The 17,500-nt window shown below is 39.8% G+C and overlaps 1 protein-coding gene and 2 pseudogenes across 1 annotated transcript in view; 1 reads left to right on the top strand and 2 right to left on the bottom strand.

Annotated features, from left to right (window-relative positions):
• Window positions 1–17,500, bottom strand: part of LOC138046513 (uncharacterized) — a 157,673-nt gene that overhangs the window by 96,287 nt on the left and 43,886 nt on the right. The window lies entirely within an intron of this gene.
• On the top strand, window positions 8,428–9,931 carry LOC138044883 (uncharacterized; annotated as a pseudogene).
• Window positions 10,249–11,502, bottom strand: LOC138044882 (uncharacterized; annotated as a pseudogene).

The following is a 17,500-nucleotide window of genomic DNA, read 5'->3' as shown; positions in this document are numbered from 1 at the left end:
TCCAGAGACTGCGTACTTTGTCGAGCACCCTCTTTGGATTATCAGCCTTGAGATCAGGGTGATTAGAGATTTTGGCTTTGACCACCTCCAATGTGATGACTTTATTTTCGATTGCCTCGGCAAAGAGAGTTTTCACCAGACTTTCTTTCTCTACTGTCCAAGACTGTTTAGAGACCACAGAATGACATTCGTCCGTGATGGAAGTGCTCTCTTGCTCACTGCTTCCAGCTACTGGGCTGACTCCACGCATGACATCTCTTAGTTGCTTTGATGCTTTTACAGACGACATTGACTTCTTCTGTAGCTTATAATACTTCTGAGCAGTGCTGACATTATGTGCCATTAAATCGGCCAGGTAACTGCGCATTTTGCTACTTTCAGCAGCTTTATGGAAACCTGAAACAGCTGACTTCCTGATCAAAGTGGAGCTTGGATTTCCACTTAGTTCTGCCTTCTTCCATATTGACTTTATTGCCTTGTTGATTTGGCTTGAACATAGTTCTTCCCCATTCCATGACAAGAAGACCAGATCACCCTCATCACCACAAACTTTGCAGCGAACTTCCTTTGCGTAGATGTCCACCCACCTGAATAACTTCTCACTCATAATAATTCGAGCTGGACCGTGAGTTGATAGTGGTTTGTGTGCTTTTACAGGGATTACGTACTCTCCATCCTGCTTGAACTTGTTCTTCAGCTCAGTCATCTTCATATTGGCTATCGCACCGGCTCTATTCGCATTGTCTATTGAAATCTGAACTATCAGAAAGTCTCTTATTAAAGTAAACTGGCTTTGAGATATGTCCATATTGGGCTCAACTGATAACTGTCTCAATAGACAGATGGCATCCCGAGCGGCTTGACTTCGCTCGAACTCCTTAATATGCTCAGGGGTGATTAGTTGATGGAGATCTTCCTCCATTTTTTCCCAGTGGCGTTTTGCAGACGTTTGACGAAAGGAAGACGACCACCTACTGATCTTTTCCTTCAGAGATAACACGCTTTCTTTGGGGACTGGTATGTACTTGCCCATTTTTTCCGTTAAGGAGAATGCATAAAAATGCCGCAAGCTCATTAAGTAGGATTGTGTGGTCTTTGGGTGATATAATTTCTTTGCGTGATCTTCTAAAAACTTATCATTGATAAGCCCAGCATTGTACAATGACTTAAGGTCCTTCTTACCATCGACGAGACCAAACAGCTTAATCATCTGCTTGTAATGCTGCTTAGCCGTACGCTGGTCTAACTGGCCTCCATCAGCTGACTGTAACCAGTGCTTAAAATTGGTAAATACTTCCCGCTCATTGGTCTCCTCAGTTTCATCTCCATCACAATCATCTGCACTGCTTTCAATAGATTCTGTTATCTTGGAGGAAGATCCTATCTCTGAAGGCTGCTTGGGCTTTTCTCTCAAAACGATGGTTTGAGTAATTCTTCTTTTACGCGGAGACTTAGAACTAGACTTCGAATCGCGCTGTCAAGCCATGGCTAAGTATTCTTTTACCTCATCAGGCCCTAATTTGTGTGCGTTTCTTAGGTGAGGAGAAAGCCTTTTAACAAGAGATGTACATCCTTCAACAGGACAAAAGCGAGGGCGATGGTAGTCTTTCTTGTTTTTCTCTCGACTTTTCTTATCGGGATCTTCTGTGTTTACTGTAGCTTTGCTTTGTGGTGCCTTGACTCGATTTGAAACAGAGTATGCCTTCCTCATGCCGTAACGTACAATTGCTGTCCTTGCATTCTCCTTTGACCATCCATGCACTTTATGTAGGTGACGAGGAATGTGTATGACCTTGGCTTTACATGAGGATATTGGGCACTGTCTGCTTTCACGACATTGGCCGGATAACTTCCTCTTCCTGTTTTTTCCGGCTTTATAAGTGGACTCCTAAAACATAAAACCAGAATAGAAAGTTCAGATTTTAAGATATACTAAATAACTCATGACCTTTCTCCATTGTAGCAAATATCTCCTCCAGATGTTTACTCATAACCAAAGAAATTCATCAATCAAGCTGTGTATTCCAAAACCTTATTTTGAGACAGAGAATGATACTCTTTGCAGAGGATCGATCCCCTGAAACATAGTAAGAAAATCGACTTAAAGGCTTCGAAATGAACAGATGGCAAATGCCTGTAAACATTTTTTTTCATAACATGATAAGACCGGTGGTAGAATGATGTACAATCTTCTTCCAGGTGTGCATGAAATTTTGAGAAGGAAAAAGTAAGTAAGAGTGTACCTCTGGTGGTATTGCTTCAGTTTCATCCATCAACTGATCTCGACTCTCGTCTGAAGAAGTGATTGAGCCCGTTGTGTTGGAGTTATCACTTTCATCTGAGGTGTGGTAGCTATTGTCGTGATCATCATCTGATGCATCCTCACTGCTTTCAGCCTAAATGCAGTTCAAAACATAATTTAAAATGCTTTGGCCCTGCTTGTATCTTGTCATTTGCAGACGGTATGTAAATGACAGTCATACAACTTGTTTCAAGGGTAAGTCACACTTGTACAACAGGCCTGCATGGATGGCCGGGTCTCATCCCAATTTAATACATGTCAAAAAGTCAGCCTAAATACATGTACACTGCAGCTCAGAGATTAGTGAACCACAAACTGCCTGCAAAATCTGCGCGTTTTATTAGTATGTATGAGTTTGCTTACTGTCCACTTATCGTTTGTAATTTACTGTTAATTTTTGTGCCCTTTTTTGAGACAACGGATCTCAATGCATAAAACAGGAAATAGGCAACAGAAGCTGTAGACAAGTGAACAGATATTACCAGCAACAGCGTGCCAGGAAAACTATACTAATTCCTTGCTAATCCGTAGCGAATAAACTCAAGGATATGTTTGCAAAACCTTAATTACTTTAAAGTATCTAGTGAATATTTCAATTTCAAAACCACCCCAGAAAGAAATGGGTTTATTTTTTCCTTGGTAAAAGCAAAAGTAAAGCAAAATGGTATTTGATTGGCAACCTTGTCAAATCAATCACCACGATTATTGATTACATATAGCTTATTTCATTCCACTGTGGAGCATCACACAGCCTGTACAGTTCAGACTAACAAAAGTTCTTTTGAAGGCAATTTTTCTTACCAACAGGCCTGACTCTGCATTATGGATTTCTTGAACAAACTTCTGGGTCTAAAAGAGGAGAACGAATGGAACAGGTAGCACTTTTTAATGAAGACAGTATTACTTTTTCTTCTAAGACTTGTTGGCACAGCAGCCTCTGTACTAAATGAAAGGTTGTGAACAGTAAGTCACCCATGACAGCATGACATGTTTTAATTTACCGGTAGTCAAGATACTTAAATTTTAGTCAAATAACAATACAGTATCTAGCAACCAGAGTGATGTTTTAAAGACATTTCTGCCACAATTTGAGGCAACTGCAGAATTCGGAATGACACTTTATTATGTGATGAAATAGATAGAAGCTGAAGAAACTGATTTCTAAATAGAAATCTGTAAAGAATGGTTAATCATCAAGTAAAGGTGAATAACAAAACCACAATGATTTTTCTTAATCAAAATGACCCAGAGCTCAGATATTTACACTACACTACATGTAAATACCTACATTTAGCCTTTCCATTTTTTCATTAAACCACTCAAAGGACATTATAGAGGATTTCCCTGAATAACAACAACAACACCAAAATTAATATCTAGTGACTAAAATCTGTTATAACTGACCTGCCAAACATATGGACTGAGTGGCTCACATACACAGAAGTTATTCCATGTATGGTTATTATCAACAGCATCATCATAATAAAATTACAGTCTTTTAAAAGTATTATGATCGGTATGGCAGATGGCAAGGGCGAGTTCATTTTGCATGTTCTCATTTTCGCCTTTCCGATGTGACACTTTGTTATTTAGAAATCATAAACAAAGGAATATGCAGTGAACGCTCACAATCAAAGAGACGAAGATCCGAACTTTTGCATGAAATATTAGAACGTATGACTGACGTATTCAGGTGCAATCAATTCCACCACAACTACACTGAAGTTCTGACACTACCTAATCAACAATAGTGTACTGAGATGTCAGTGAAACAAACGCAAGGAAAACCTTTGGTATAGTACATTTTGCCGATCATAATGAATTAAAATGCAAAAAAGTAATCAGAATAATTTGAAGATTACATATCACCAATTTCTGTATTATCTTATTTAGGATGTATAAAGAATAAAACAAAGCAAAACCCTTACCTTTTTAACATCGAAATCTTAATTTGCTCAAAGCAAAGATAGAGCTTTCACTTGGTAATTGCCGCTGAATGAGCCCGCATAACCAGAAGCACGTGGAGTACACTGGACTTTAAAACGAAAATTGCGCTATGATTATCGCACAAGGTGTTCCTGTCTATCTGTCCATAATATCCCAAACAAAAACACTTGAATTAAAAAATAAAAAAAAAAGAGCCATGCAGTATTTCTAGTTCACAACATTATTATCAAGGACGTCAGAGGGTTACCATTCTCAAAGCATGGAAAGTAATTAGGTTTTTTGCTGGAGAGATGGGAGAGGTAGGGGCACGTGACTCCAACCTGTGGAATGCGTACGTCCACACCCCACTTCCCCAATTCCGGTCCTTTCTAAGTAAAATAAATAATTGGTGTTTTTACCTATTGTATGCATAGAACGGTTTAATTATGGACGAGTGGCGTATCCCTCTTTGTTAAATTTTAGACAAATAAGCTCAAAATTTCCTTGAATTGCTCACAACATTTCACGTTTGTTCAAATTACATCCTTGCGCCTTGCGGTGCAAATGACTAGTTTATCAGGGCAAAATTTGAGGAAATTATCACAAATAAATGTCTGAGTTACAAAAGTGCCCGCCCTTTTTTGGGATATGGGTAGTTTTTAACCTTCTCAATTACGCAAAAATCCACGGATTCTCCCCATTATTCGTTCATTGTGTTGCTTAACATCTCTACCAACTGTCCTGAAAATATCATCAAGATTGATAACATTTAAGCCCTTAAATTATCCTTTTGAACTCGAAAAAACAAAAATGAGCGTTTTTCAGACCTTGAAACTGTTCATCGGCATGAAAAGTCTAACAATTACTCAACAAAATTTTTCCACTCGCAATATCTCTGATTTAAAAGGCTGTGGTAACTGAGGGAATGGTGTAGCAAAAGTATAGCATAGCAATAGCTATAATTCAACATAGAAATCATTTCTGAATGCTTTAAAAAACCGCTTACCACGGCATAGGGCACTTTAGTAACAAATTGCACACGAATTTGTGGCTATTTCGGCTGTATTAAAGTGCTTTTGTTCAACCGACTAGGACAGTAGAGTTTATTAGCTCAGGATCATTCTACGAAAAAAGTAAAACTGTCCGTCTAAAACTGGCGAAGCTATCGCAAAAAGGGAAAGATGTTACTGATGTGCCCGACTTTTCCTATGGAGAGAGAGAGAGAGAGAATTTAGGAGAGAAACCCTGACAATGCACAGCCCAAATAATCATATTTTTAACTGAATAAATGTTTGAAAGAAAATTTGCCCTGAGCGGGATTTGAACCCACGTCCCCCCATTACTAGTCGGGTGTGATCACCACTACACCACCAGGACAGGACAACCATGCTGGCAACACAGCCATCGAAGAGGTGATTTACGTGGTTAAGGCGTGGGCCTCCCGGGAAATTTTCTTTCAAGGTGACAAGGTAGGGGAGCCTATAACTTCACTTGAAACCCAACTAAGGATCAAGTTAATGATGCACGACTGTAGTCAACTTAGCGGATGACAAGGAAGGATCCTAGAAGGATACAGGCTAATTTCAATTTTAGAGAGAATGTAGGAGAGAAACCCTGACAATGCACACCCCAAATAATCATCATTAACTTGATCCTTAGTTGGGTTTCAAGTGAAGTTATAGGCTCCCCTACCTTGTCACCTTGAAAGAAAATTTCCCGGGAGGCCCACGCCTTAACCACGTAAATCACCTCTTCGATGGCTGTGTTGCCAGCATGGTTGTCCTGGTGGTGTAGTGGTGATCACACCCGACTAGTAATGCGGGGACGTGGGTTCAAATCCCGCTCAGGGCAAATTTTCTTTCAAACATTTATTCAGTTATATATATATATATATATATATATATATATATATATATATAAATCAATATGAAAATATTGACTCTTCCTTGGCATGTTAAGCGTCGGTATAGCTCCAAAAACCAGTCTTTTCTTGATCATTTTTTTGGAATGGACTGCAAAAACAATAAAAAGGATACAATTATTTATTAAATTAAAAATACAGAGCCGTAGACGTTTTATCAACAACGTATAGTACAACAAAGTGCGCTAGCACACGCTTCGAATGCAATGTTTATAGTCACGCTACTACACACACGATTTATCAAGAAATACTTACATATTTCAATTTCTTCATCCTTGAAATGCTTTTCGCAAGTATAGACTTTGTCTTCATTGATTTGTCGCTGAAAATCTTTGTCCACTTCCCTCGTTTTCTTGAGTTTTGCAAGCCACTCATCACGCCATTTCTTGTGTTTATCATCCTTCGCCGAGGGCAACTTAAAAATCCCAATTCCTTTAGTTCTACAACAGGAACCACATCCAATTACAGTGCAGTTAACGTCAGGCATCCCGAAGATTATATTTATCACTAAAACATACTCAAAGAAAACATCTTTTTCTGTATAAACTTTGAAAAACCACGATCATTCGAACAAGCTCACATACTAGCCGCCATCTATGTGTGCACCATCAAAATCACGTGACATACCAAAAACCTTAACAATGAGTTCTCCCTTTAAAGTTTGCCGGCCTTCATAACCATTCCCCTCTACTAACTATGAGTGGCCTTATGAAAATTTTGCACTGGCAAGTTTCCGTTTTTAATCGCTGGACATTATAGGGTGGCTTAATCTCCTCCAAAGTGCGGCTTGAATTATGGCTACACATGAGAAGATATCCATCAGCCATCTCCAATTTCGGGAATTCCATTTTCAATTTGTAGTCAAATTCAACCGAAGTATCTGCTATATTAAAGGTGATGCTTTTCTCACCTAGAGATGCCCTTCTTAGTTCCTGATAGTATGTTGGTGATGGCATCCTGCTATCACTAGTACTAGCTAGGCAAACAAATACCCTGGTCCAGGTGGGCTTGTATTTTCGCTTTTTAGCGGGTGGCTGCTGACCCCTGGCACTGGCTTTCCTTTTTTCAGGTACCTCCTTGTGTATCACTTGTGTTCTAATAGAGCACAATGAAGGTGCTGCAGAAGCTGCTGCAGGATTGCCTGGTGAAGGCCAAGTAGATGCTGCCGCGTATTGGCTTGAAAAAGGCCCAGCAGAAACTGCTATGGTTGCAGGCTGGCTGACCGCAGACTGATTAGAGACTGCTACAGATGCAGCAGAGGCCAAAGTGGCTAGCCTCGCCCCTGCATTTGAAGGTGCTGTATCTGACCCCCTGTGTGCTGAAACTTGCCCTCTCTCCAACTCTGAGATTCGGTTGTGCAGATCGGTTAACATGTTCCTGCATCTTTGTAAGTCTGACATGATTCTCTAAAGAAAAGAATGTCAACATTCTGAAATGGTATCTGATGTATTAATCTGAAAGGGATTTTGCATCAATTGGTTAAAGATGTTAAAGGATCAGTTATTTTTGAACTTGTAGTGCACTTTGAATTTCAGAGTTATGGTGGTGCGTGGCATACACTGATAATATATTGTCATTACTTTGGGCCATTTAAATTAATTTGGAACATTAATAAATAATAAATAAATAAATAAATAAATAAACATTGGTGTACCACAAATGTCAATATGGCAGATCCATATCTGGACTCCACAGATTTGTGCACAACATTTCGACAAATACATCTGAAGTGTGGGCTAGCACTCAGACCTTGTTTATCTCCTATACAATATACCATTTTATTATATGGCGAGCTCCTTGAGCGGGCAAGATGAACCAAATCCTGCAGTATGATTGGCTACCTGAGCTGGCAAGATGGAGCGATCTTGAATGTTCGACTTGAATGTTCATTGCGAATGTTATAATCGAATTTTCGAATGGAACGTTCAAATTGAATGTTTATATTGAATGTTTGTATTAAATGTTCGAATTGAATAATCAAATGTTTGAATTGAATCTAGAATAGAATGCTGAATTTTCGAATCAAATGTTCCAATTGAATGTTTCAATGTTTGAATGAAATGTCGAATTGAAAGTCGAATGTTGGAAATGACAGTTGGAATTGAATAACCACTTGTTTAAAGTGCATGTCCTAATGTTGTAAGTAAATTTTGCATGCCTGCTTTGAATGTTTGGAGGTATGTTTGAATGTTGTGAGTGCATGTTAAACGCCTGACATGAATGTTGCGAGTGAAGGTTTGTATGTTTCAATTGAATATTTGAATGTTGCCAGTGAATGATGGTATGCGCGAATAAAGGGCAAAGTTTGAATTTTGGCGGTGTTGGAATGCCATACAAGGTGAAATGGCGCAGTTTGAGGAGCTCAGTATTGCGATACTTGAAGAAGCAGAAGGAGGAAGAAGATATTGAAATAAAGTGGTCTTTCTGGGAAAACCTGAACTTTTTTAAGAGCATCCCTTCAAAATTCGGACGGAGATAACCTGGTTTGGACAGCGGAAGAAATGGGTAACCCATTCAGTTATTTGGATTGAATACACGAACGATATACATGTAATTTCAACGCTACAAATGCCCATGATTCGATTTTGTGGGAGCAAATGCAACTCCAGTCATGCAGTGAACAACATACAGGCACACCGACAATAGTGCGCAGTTTTGAGCTCCGAATATTATTTTTGGTGCATTTCTGGTTTACATAGAAAGCTAAGCATCTGTGGCTAGTCTAGCGCTCTTTCCAGCCGCACTAGTGTGCAACTCAAGTGAAGATAGAGTTTCGAACATAAGGGGTACATCATTAGAAACTGGAGGAGGGGTGAAAATATATTTTTGTAGGATTGCTTTTTTTTCGGGGGGGAGCTACCAAGAACGTGTAGGAATCCCCTCCCACAACTCCTAATAGCCTACCTCAAAAATGATAAATTGAAAAGTAACGCAATGAAATTAATCTATTTTACTTGTTTGTTGCAGAGACCCTAATTTCTTTTTACCAGAACAACGAGTGCCTATGGAACTACAGTATTCCAGAGTATCACACGAACAGCAACAAAGACCTACTCTTGGATTCCCTTGTTAAAGAGCTGGAGGATAAGTATACCAAAGAGCACATTCAGAGAAAGTGGAAGAACCTGCTCAAGGTCTATAGGCAAGAACACGGAAAAATCCAAAAGAAACCAACCAGTCCAGGTACCAATGAAGTGTATCGGTCTTCATGGGAATTTTACGCGCATTTTCAGTTCACCAAAAGCATTTGCGATGACACAGAGGACACTATCGACACAATATCTGGTCCCTTGTCAGCCAAAAAAAGAAAGAAAGAACGACATGACATTGAAAACAAGAAACTAGAATTATTTGATGAAGCAGTAGTGGCGATTAAAGTGCCCCACCCTGCTACCAGTGACTCCCCGGCACACGAGACCAACGAAGCACATGTATTTGGAAAATACGTTGGATTGACATTGTCCAAACTGGCTCCATCCACATTTCGGACAGCCAAGAAGTGCATTTCAGATGAACTTTTTGAATTCGAGGAAAGAAATGAGCTAGAAAAGGCCAACAGCATAAGTTTTGCCCGGAATTCAACTCAACGAACATTTAGTAGGGCTGACTATCCTTCTAGCCTCGCTTCTGGCTTAAGCTACAGTGACACCAACATCACTCCGCCTGGGTTTAACCCATATTTCTATGGTAGTACACATATGCAGTCTGCTGAACAGCTGTCACAACCATCCTTAGTTGAAAGCTCTGACAGGAACCAAGCAGTCCCGCCAGACTTCGATTAGAAAACAGAAAAGTCAAAGTAAAAAAGGGCGATTTAGTGGATACCCTTATTATGTGCTAGGCATTTTTTTTGATTAAAAAATCAAATGACAGCAAACGTTTTTCTTTGGTTTTCCTTTTTTTTTTACTAGCAAACGAATATTTTGAACATAAATCGGCTTCTATGTTGTGTTATGATCATAATTTTTGCAAACTACAAAGTCTGCTCTCGCTTGAATGCATACTGCGCAAATTTCATGTTAACTGTCATAGTGCCACAGTCAATATATTAATTATGATTGTACGTATATTTTTGATCTCCAAAAAGAACACAAGGCCACTAAAGTCCACACATTTTCCTTAGCCATGGTACATCGCCTTCCTCGTTGAACCACCTTGTATATTCCTGGCGCATTTCTTGGGTGTCTCTGTTGTAATTGTGCTTAAGGGATGGCTGAAGGGATACAAGCGATTTGAGAGGAGAGTTGTCTCTCCAAGTGCCTTGGTTGATTTCCCCGGTTACAGTATTTTCGTTGTCTGTCAGACCGGGAGGGCAGTACACATTCTTGCTGAATCTGTCGCTGTTCAGCCAGTTGTGAAGTGTTGGTACAGCCATCGTTATTTTCTGTACCTTGACAGGGCTCAAAAGGAAGGGGGCTCGAAAACAGCGCCATCAATTGGCTAGAATTCCCAGGATATTCTTGGAAATCCTTCTTCCTCGAGATATTCGATAGTTAGCAATTCTTTTCTCGACTGTAAGGCTCTTTCGAGGATATGGATTCAGCATGTAGCTTGCCAAAGAAAACGCCTCGTCTGTTGTTATGACAAAAGGAACTGCCTTGCTAGCCCCAGGCAATGGGCAAGGAGGAGGAATGTTAAGCGGATTTTCTGGGCTGTCCAAAGCCTTCTTCAGTGAGCACCGTGCCCATGCGTGTCCATCTGAGTTCTGCCCGTTGGTGCCTACATCTGCAGAGGCACTTGTAACTCGGTCCCGACATGATCAACGCAATAACACTTTCATTCCCTTTGTAGGCGTGGAAATGGGAACCAGCATTCGGGGGCTTTTGGATCAAAATCCGTTTTCCGTCTATAGCACCAATGTTATTTGGAATATTCCACTTAGAGTAATATAAAGTTGCAATTTCGCGCCAGTTTTCAACGGTGTTGGGCGTTTTTAAGAGTTGTCTTCCTAAAACTTGGTAAATAGTGCAGCATACTTCCATTACAATCTGAGACACAGTACTCTTGCCAATCCGAAACTGGAAGGAAAGGGACTGAAACGTCTCTCCTGTTGCCAAGTATCTGATACCGAGGGCAAGTCTTTCGTTTGGCGCAATAGATGTCCTCATATGGGTCTCTTGCTTTGTTAAAAGGGGCCCTACAACCTCCACTAATTCTAGGAACTTGGCATGAGGCATCCTCATGTACTCGCCAAACCCAAGGGTGTCTTCCGCCGCTAATTCTCGAAACAGGGTATGATAGGCCCCCGAGTCCACACTCGTTGTTCAATAGTGGCAGGAGGGTCGTTGTCTACAAGCTGCATCAAAATCAGCAGCATGAACTTACGCTTTCTGGCAAGTTCACGCACCGCCATCATGACTAGTCACTGGAGGCGTTTAAAACGTTGTTTCCGTATTTATTGCATTCCAAAACAATGTAATTATCCATCTATTTTCGTCCAGTTGTGTCTTTATCGCAACGACGTAAGCATGAAAGTATTGTATTGCCGTTTCTTTGATGTCTGTGATTGGTTAAATCTGTAGTAAAGCTGCAGAAGCACACTCCCGCACTGTTCACACGATAAAAATGGTTCTTTCTGCAACATTCGTTGCTGCAACATGCCGCATGAAGTTCGACCAAAACATAGGTGTGAAATCGTTTGGCACGAAGAACTCAGACAATGCGACACCTTGTGGGTACATGTCCCTGGCACACGCAATAACTGCAGTTGCGACTGTGTGTGCGTAAATACGTTTTGTCCCTGCTGTGAGCTCCGTATAAAAGTGCCTGCTACATTTTCTCTCGTATGTATGAAACAGGATTTGACTGCAGCTTCATGTCCCCGGGACATGTAATGGCTGCATTTGCGAATGTATGTGCGCAATTTGATGTTGTCCCTGCAGCGCGCGTCAGATACAGACGCCCGCTACAGCCCTCCTCATGTGAACGAAACAGTAATTTACCGCTGCTACAAGTCCCTGTGACGTGTTGCCGCTATTGGGCTTAATTGTCTGTGTTGGTTGTGATTTTGTACCCGCTGCATGTCCCCGGTACACATGCATGTAAAATGCCCCCTAGTGTGTGAGTAAAATGGATAGATGTCCCAGGGACATGCTTATGGTGCAGTTTGTTCTGTGTGTACATGTTGTGATTTGGTGGGTGCTTCGTGTCCCCGCTATAGATTCCCGCTCCATGCCACGTTATATGTATGGAATATGATTTTAAAACTGCTGCATGTTCCAGGGTCATGAAGCTGCAAAATGACCCCTAGTGTGCGAGCACCTTTAAACTCTCGATGTTTCAATTCAAAATCAACCACCAAACTTTTCAGAGCTAAAATTATCGAAAACGATGAATGTCAATTGTGGGGTGTAAGACAGACCTTAGAGTATCTGTTCTTAGAATCTTGGCACGTCCATACTTTCTGGAACCTTTTTGCCTCTTGGTGGAACTCTAGTAACTTGCCAAAGGTAGCTCTGACGAACAAAGCTAAAGTATATGCACATCACCCAGAGAAGCGATCTTTTCGAGCTGTCAACCTGTGCCTTATAGTAGCCCATTACTACATCTATACTGCAGCCAAAGAAAGTGAATCTTACAGGATAACAGCGTTCAAAGTATTTTAAAGAGCAAGTTATCCATGGAGTCACCAAGCGTTCGAGCATCCGTGAGCTTTTAGACACTCCTTAATACATAGCAAGGTTTTTGTTTCAAATTTTTTTTTAATGTATTTATTTATTTATTGGCTTTTTTTATATATGTAATGATTGCCAAGTGTAGTGAACAGTGTAAAGTATGATATTGTGAATAGTATTAGTAGTCTAAGTTAAGATAGTTTTTGTGAGTAGCAGTAGTAGTGTAAGTAATGTAAGTACTGTATTTAACTAAATGAAAAAAAAAAAAAAAGGCAATGCGATCCACTTAGCCCCTTCGTCCGTGTTACTTAAAATAAGCTTACCGTACCATAGATGATCTGGCAACAAAACTGTGACCTCGCGCGTTATTGTGTTCATCACTGCTCCACGTCACCTGTCTCTCTCCCTTTTGTCAACTTGTGTTCTTTTACTGGCGACGTGGAATATATATATGTGTTTTTCACGCTCTAAACGCGACTGAATAGCGAGCTTTTGTTGTCACACTTTTCCCGCCTTCATTCCAGTATTAGCTCCTCTGGCGCCCCACGCCTGCATTCCACAATTTCCCACAGGTCAAGTGTGTCAGTAAGCTTTTAATTACGGCAACGGACGAAAACCAGTTCTCTAAGTCTGCCCAACAAATACAAGGTTTAATTAATCGAAGCTTTCCACGGCAATAGTTGTTCGCCTTGGAGAACGCGCGTGACCCCATGCTCTTTCAGAGCAACTCGGATGATCTTACTTAATCTGATGACGCCAGATGATTTGTGGTGTTAGGGAAATCGACATGCATCAGTGTGCAATTCGTGTTTCCGCGGAATATTCCGCTGTGGAAATTGGTTTGTGGTTTGACGCCAAGGAAAACTGTGAGAAAACTATAGTGGCAATATTGTTTTTCCCCAAGTATTTAATTTCTATTTCATGCAAATGTAGTTAACGTAGAAGGGAATTCCTGCAGTGGAAAAAACACTTGTCAAAATTAACGCGTTGTACAGTTTAGTTGCCGTGACCTGTAACATGTAACATGTTTATCTCAATTGAGGATACGCATAAATTGGCAAATTCTGTTGGAAAATTAAGGGACATGAACGCGAAGGAAACAGGAGGAATTTTTAGACTTTCTAGAGATGCTTTTTACAATGGTTTCCGTGGAGTAGAAACAAAGGATCGCCATTTCATTTCGTTGAGAGGGGCAGAGGGCAAAATTTGGGCTTTATATTCTGTTGGCATTGGAAGTGCTACCTCTGAGAGTTGTTCAAAGCCGCAGTATATTCTGAGCTTTCAAATTACAAGCTGTGAAACCAGTAGTTATTTCTGAAAAATGCCATACACCAGGACAAAATTATTGTAAGGTTACCTCAGTCCTGACATTATCATGTGATAAATTCAATCAGTCTTTGGTGTTTCCTTCCTAGACAATTGAAGTAGTTTTCCAGGAGATACAAAAGGCAATAACATTCCGATACTTTCCATGATGGACGTTACCAGTGTCCTAAAGCTTTTTACGAGGTTTTCGCCGGTAAGCTTTTTGCTCAAGAAACGTGGACCTCATCTTAAGGTTGAACAGGGAAGAACCAATGAGAATAGCGATAGATTAGAACATGCGTGAAATAGCTCCAGGATTTTTACAAAGAAGGTTGTGAGGCAAGAGGAAAACACAAACCTCTCAGGCGTTAGGTCAAAGGGCATTAATGAAGGAGTGTGGACTCTACAGGGCCGTTTACACATAGCGTTTTTAAATTGTAGATATTTTAAAATTTCGTATCAAGGTGAATTTGATGCATTTCTACAGTAAAACACTGCAACAGTATGGGTATTGTTCGATTGTTTGTTGCTTTTATTTTTTGGATCTGCTGTAAATGAAAAAAAAGAAGTAAGAAAACAATTGACTGCTCACTTATTACGCAGTTAAATCCAGCGCAGAGTAACTTTGTGAACAGTGCCTGTTATCTACACGGCATAATCTTCTGAATGACCCAGTTAAAGCTTCAACGCGACCTTTCGAGGCAATGTACCTTCAATTGCTTTAAAGGAAAATTTTAACCTGTTTTTTGTGATTTAATCATTTAATAATTTGAACTATTTATCCATTTTTTTCAATTTGGATTTAAATACGGCGAGCACTCAATCGTAACTCACCACAGCGAACGTTACTACTGTTCTCCCAAAAAATTCGCTCATCCATAATCCTTCTCTGTTCACTGTCTTTTCTTGAGAAGGTTGATGGCAATTTCGTAACAAAAAGGTGTCACTTCTTCCTGCAAAGGGAAATTGACATCAGCATTAGCAAAAGGATCGACAGTGAACAATTATTGAGTAGGTAATGAACAACTCTGCTCACTGTGATGCCAGTTGGTTGGTAATTGACGAGAGAGGATTTCACAATAGGCTTAAAAAGAGTTAGCATAAGTAGGGGGTTATAATTGCCTTACATTTACTGGTTTAAGAGACAGCTTCGTTCCACTACAAATGCATTTAGCAATCTATGATGACAAAAAGAAAAATGTAATGGTAAATTTTTTGCATATTGCGATGTCGGTGCATTAAATTATAGAAGTCTGAGCAACCACGAGAGTAAATTAATCATTGGACAAGAAACATGATAAAATGATGACAGCTAGCTGTGATACCACCGTCTTGGCTTACTTTGATTACGTAAACTCCACAACTTCGGTCATTGGCCTGCTGTGGTGATATTGGTGATGATTTTCTCCAATCCGATGGGTTCACTTTGTTAATTTGAAGTAATTTTCTGCAAAAAAGTGTAAAGTATGATATTGGCTTGTACTGTAATTCTAAATTAAATTCAATAAAACAAAAACAGCCAACAATTGATTACGGGATACAAGTAAAAAAAAGTTCTTCGTTTACAGAAGTTCGCCGTGTTGCACTGTCAAAGTTGCCAACTTTTTTCATGGAAGTTAATGACCTGCGAAACAATTTTTAAGACTTAAGTAACTTTTAGTTGTATAGGCTTGGCATGTGAGGTCATGCTACATTTTGTTAGTAGAATCTTAACTGCAAGGATATATAGAACTCAGTAATTCTTAGCTACATATTACTTTACCATACCCCTAACATCCAATGATTGCGCTTTCTTGTTGGGAAAATTTTTCCTACAGTTACTATTTATTTACAAAGATCTTTGCTGGTCACGTTTCTCTTTTTTTCCGTTGGTTCCAAGTTTAGACTGCCCAATTTATTTGATTGACAAGTCGATGAGACTACTTAACTTTGAAACGGCAAATTTATCGCAAACGGGATGCTTTCCAGTGCCCTCTTTTTCGAAGCGAAGTTATGACCCTGGCTTATATTTTAAATCTGGAACTTAAGTTTTCTTCCATACCCTAACTCTGGGGGGAAAGCGAAGTACTTTCCACGGTAGGAAGATTTTCCTTATTTATTCTTCTTATTATTATTATTTATTACGAAATCAAAGTGAGTCCTTTGGTAAACTCATTCCATTATTCATAGAAGGGTAGTATTCATTCTCATTTTCCATGGAATTAACCAGAAAATGTTCCTAGGTGATAGTTTTTTGCTTTCTATGCGAATCGTTGGAAGTTCCACTTACCTTTGCCATCCATTTCTGGAAGATGTAGACACCAATTGAATGTAACCTTCGATTTTCGCAAATTACGACTCTGTGAATTCAGACTTTCCTCTCGTGTGATCCTCGAGATTAGGGCGAGGACATGGCTGACATTCTACACTATAGTAATATTTGATTTATTATACTCACGTTTTCCTTGGCAGTTTCAGCTAGCCTTTTCAACCTTGCGTTTATGACCTGTGATCAAATAAGCGGAATATTAATATAAAAGTTTGGTCTTGTGGGCATAGTAGTTCGTTTTATGGATCCCTGACATTTTCCTCTCATGTCCAAGGAGGGATGCTAACTAAAGCTCTCTATTATATAATAAGATCCTTACAGTGTCGTTCAGCCAGCCCTCCTTGAAAGCTTTAGAATGCTGGCGCATTTTCATTTTGTCCACTTCTGGTATCGCTGGTTGGATTGTCTTAATGTCTCGAATAGTTAAATGCTCTCAGGAATGCAAAACTCCAACCACCTCCTCTAAATCTGGATGCTTACTTAAGTCCCAGAAGTCATCCACCTGAGAATTGATAAAGTTAAAACTTGAGTAGCAAGTACCATTTCACCGGAATAGGTATCCACCGTTAATTCAAGCTGTTGCCTCTTTCAGGTCCAAGTGTTTCCACTGATGCAATTAAGAGCACCTAATATCAATGACATTTATTGGCGAGTGCAAACTCGTGAAAAATATGGTCAACGCACAAAAGTAGTGCTGTCGCAACATCAGACTGATAGTCTAGTAGCTTAATGCAAAATTTGAGCCGGATCGTGACAAAGCGGACAAAAGTACCAAACTTTGTATACAGTTTCCTTGGGATATGAGTATTAAATTTAAGATGGGTGCCCAAGAAAGAAACTTCCTGTTAATGTATAAATTGAGAAATACTTTTCATCACTTCTCTGCTGTGCTTGGTAACCAGGCTTTTTTCTTAAAGTATTTGCAACAGTTTTGAAGGGTAAAATGGCTCAAAATCAATGCAAGGATTTCCCTGAATAACAATTGTTGATTTTCTTTACATAAAATACGTTTCAAAATTGCCAGGTTACCAAGCTATGATTATTTTTTAAATGCGTTCTAAGTCCTTCAAAAAGGTTCTTGGGCGATTAAAACGCTGTATAGTGAACGCGAGGATTTCTGACAA

This window comes from Montipora capricornis, chromosome 4 (assembly GCF_036669925.1).
Source record: "Montipora capricornis isolate CH-2021 chromosome 4, ASM3666992v2, whole genome shotgun sequence".
In the NCBI taxonomy this organism is placed as follows: Eukaryota; Metazoa; Cnidaria; class Anthozoa; order Scleractinia; family Acroporidae; genus Montipora; species Montipora capricornis.
This window is presented reverse-complemented; position numbering and strand designations above follow the sequence as displayed.